Here is a 3,923-nt window from a genome sequence, read left to right on the forward strand (position 1 = left end):
AAATGTTTTGAGAATGATGAGGGCAATGAATGTACAAGTGTGCTTTATACAATTGATGCATGTATGGATTGTGCTAAGAGTTGTATGAGCCCCTAATAAAATGATTTCAAAAACAAAAACAAGTTGGAGCCGTAGGAAAGGATGTTTGTATGGCAAACAGTGGTAGGGGCGACGGCGGGAGGTGGGAGAGTCTCAGGGTTAACATGCACTGAAGTCCAACTGGTCAATTTAAAGGTTTCCAGGTCATTCACTATGAGCCATGGTGGCTCAGTGATGTTCACAAAAACGTACCATCTTGGAAACCCTGTAACTCAAAACCCTCACAGCCACCCAGTTGATTCTAGCTTATAATGACTCTGTTTAGGGTGTAGAACTGCACCTTCCACCCCAGATTGTAATTCTTTATGGCAGTAGAAAGCCTCTTTCTCTCATGGAGCAGCTGGTAGTTTCAAACTGCTCACCATCCAACTAGTAGCCTAATGCATAACCACTATACCACTCTGCCACCAGGGTTTCTGCAGAAACCCTATACCAAACTTGCTGCCATTGAGTTGATGCTGACTCAAGTAGTCTATATGATATTGACAGGGTAGAATTGCCCCGGTGAGTTTCTGGGATTCCTTACCAGAGTAGGCTCCATTTCTCACAGAGTGCTGGTGGTTTTGAACTGTTGACCTTGAAGTTAGCAATCCAACACGGAAACCACTACACCACCAGGGTTCGCCCTATAATGTAAGACAAGGCAAGGCAGGGCTGGGCAGTTTCATTTCATTTTGTTGCGTTCCATCCTATCCTCTCCATGCCTGCCCTGTCCTACAGGGAAGTTATTAGTCTGACTCAAGGCAACTGGTAAGGGTATTAACCCTTGATCCCATCGCCATGGAGTCGTGAGAACTTCTTTTCATAGAAAACTATATCGATCGTGGCAGATAGGGCCAAGGCATACCCACAATTTTTGAAAGAATGGGTTATAAAATAATAGGTTTTATCACAGAAAACCACATGGGGAGGGCCAATGAGTGGCAACCATTGAGAGACTGTGACACAGTAGAAACTGCTACATCAGAAACTGGGAGAATCAACAGGCACTGAGGCCGCAAACTCCATAGGCTGCACATTGGCCTTATTACAGTTGCCACAAATGAAGCCAATGTCAAGATACCAGTTCCAACTGAGTGGACTCCCAGCAAGGCCTTCAAATCCCAGTAGATCCTTCTGAGATCCCTCAACTCTGCAAATCCTCTGATTTGTGCGGGAAGCAGGGAGGAGAGCCTGAGCATGGTTGGCATGATGACAGTGGAAGGTAAGAGATCTTGGTTCTTTCCTCAGTTTGGATTCAGTCAAAGGCTCATTGGAGGTTTGGCTCCACACCACCAGGGACCTCGTCAGTCCCAGGCTTCACCTCCACACAGACATTTACTAGTTCTTCAAGATGCTCAGTTGCCACGGAGCCTAGATTTGCGTGAGTCTTGGGGAAAAAAATCCAGACTTTTATATGAATACCAGGTCACAAAGAAAGGTAATGAAATAGGAACCAATGGCTATCTTTGGTACATAATTATTAGCTCTTATTTGTTCCATTCACTCAACAAATGTATACTGAGCACCTGTTGTGTGATGAACACAGGGTCGGGCAGTGTGAGCAAAAAAGAAAAGGCCCCTCAAAAGTAAGAGCCTACCTTCTTTAAGAACTCTCTGCCATCCAGTCCATCCTGACGCACAGCAACCCTACAGGACAGGGCAGAACTGCCTCTGTGGGTTTCCTCGACTGTCACTCTCAGAGACTGAGGCTGTAGAAACCCCCCATAGAAAGTCACTCGCTGCCATCAAGTCAGTGCTGACCACAGGACAGAGTAAACTGTTCCTGTGCCTTCCAAATTGTAACTATTTATGGGAGAAGTAAGCCCCATCTCTCCCATGGAGTCACTGGTAGTTTCAAACTGCTGACCTCGTGGTCAGTAGCCCAGTGAGGAACCATTAAGCCGCCAGAGCTCCCTCTTCATAGAAAAGATAGGTCTAATCAGAGAACACACTAATGATGTGTAATTACAAACAGAAGACATTCATTTCAGCCAATCTTTACATAGGGATGCCAAGAATATCCCAATATATGATGCACTCTCTGAACTTGGACAAGTTTCTTAATCTTATTCACTTTCTTCATCTGTAAAATATGATAGTGCTACAATGCAGTAAATTTCTTGACTTGGCCCATCTATTATATTCTTTCAAACTCCCAATAAGGAGCTTCTGGCCCAACAAAGAGACTGGACAGCTTGTTGCAAATGCAGAAAAGGAATTCTTAAGGGTGGGACCAGGCAAATTAAGTGCATGGAACGTTAAGGAGGGTCTTGTCAGTGTTGCCATCCCTACTAGGTTTTTAGAAGTTCTAATGCTCTAGTGATTTTGTGAGGTTTCTCGAGTGGGTAATACCTCAGTTCTTGGTTTCGCATGAGAAAGAATTCACTCCTATTTTGTAATCCAAGTGGGTTTTTATGAAGGATGGGAGAAGCTTCAGATTTTACAGTCTTGAAAGAGTACATGCTATTTCAGGGAAGTGTGCTGAGCCATGCAGAAGCTGCGCTGGGGCTCACAAATGGTCACAAGCACAATAGTGGAACAGCGCACCCACACGTGCGGAACTGGGGAGGGATCTCAGGATTGAGGGAAAGAGAAGGGGTGGGTGAGAGAGGCTGTGGCCCAGAGTAGGCCCAAGGTGGGCACAAGTGCGCCCAGTAGGGGAAGGGTGACCTGACCTCCAACCTGCCACTGACCAGGAGCAGGATAAAAAAGAGGAAATCCCAGATCATGTTTCCCACCTTTATTCTGCCCCACCCCCTGGCTGGGGGCAGTGTGGTTGAAGGTATGTTGACTCCATTGGCTGTGTTAAGCCCACCTGGATGATGTCATGGGTCTGGGCCTAGTTTGGACCGCCCAGGTGTACCTTTCACCTAGCTGGGGGCTTGAATTTGAGCATGCTCAGTTAGGGTCCTCATAGGTGTCTAATGGTCACCCAACTTCTTCCCAACCTCCTTTATGGGGTCCTTTGCATGCATGGGAGGGACAACCCCTTGTCCCTATTCTGCCTACCTAACAGTTTCACATTAGGCTGTGACTACATGTCAACAGTTCAAAATCACCAGCAGCTGAGTGGAGAAAGACAGGGCTTTCTACTTCCACAAAGAGTTACAGTCTCAGAAACTCACAGGAGCAGTTATAGGGTCACTATGAGTTGGTATTGACTGGATGGCAGTGAGTGTGTTGGGTTTTGTTTTTTTAAACGAGGCTTAAGGGGGGTAAAGGGGATGAAACTAGGCTGGCAGGAGGGAAGAAAGGCAGTGAGAGACTGCAGTGCGCAATGGCAGGAACTAGACAGGATGAAGATGTGTCCTGATTGAAGAAGTGCATCTGTATTATTTCCAAGTGCATACGTACTACTTCCAAGTTGGCCCTGATGCTGAGCTGCAGTTACTTCCCTAGTAAACTGCCAAACTCTGGAAATCGGAAAATGGCTACCAGATGGGCACTTCTGAAAGGAGCTGCACTGAATGAAGGCAAGCAGACGTCTGGGCCACAATGGTTCTTGCTATGCAAGGAGTCCTAGGAGTTGTGTTCATGCATGCTGTGATCCACAAGGTCAGCAGTTTGAAACCACCAGATGCTCCATGGGAAAGCTAGGGCTTTCTACTCCCATAAAGAGTTACAGCCTTGGAAACCCACAGGACAGGGACAGTTCTACTGTCCTACAATGTCACTATGAGTCAGCAGCGATTTGAATGTGGCCAGTTTGGTTTGGGGTTTATATTCTTGGTAGATAGTACAGATGCCCCTTAATATTTGTGGGATATGGGTTCCTGGGCTCCTTAGATCCCCAATTCCCGGGGTGCTTAAGTCTCATGTGAAATGGGATAGTACTTCACTAA

Source organism: Echinops telfairi, unplaced genomic scaffold (genome assembly GCF_000313985.2).
Source record: "Echinops telfairi isolate 266 unplaced genomic scaffold, ASM31398v2 ScPeMD7_7441;HRSCAF=8479, whole genome shotgun sequence".
NCBI lineage: Eukaryota > Metazoa > Chordata > Mammalia > Afrosoricida > Tenrecidae > Echinops > Echinops telfairi.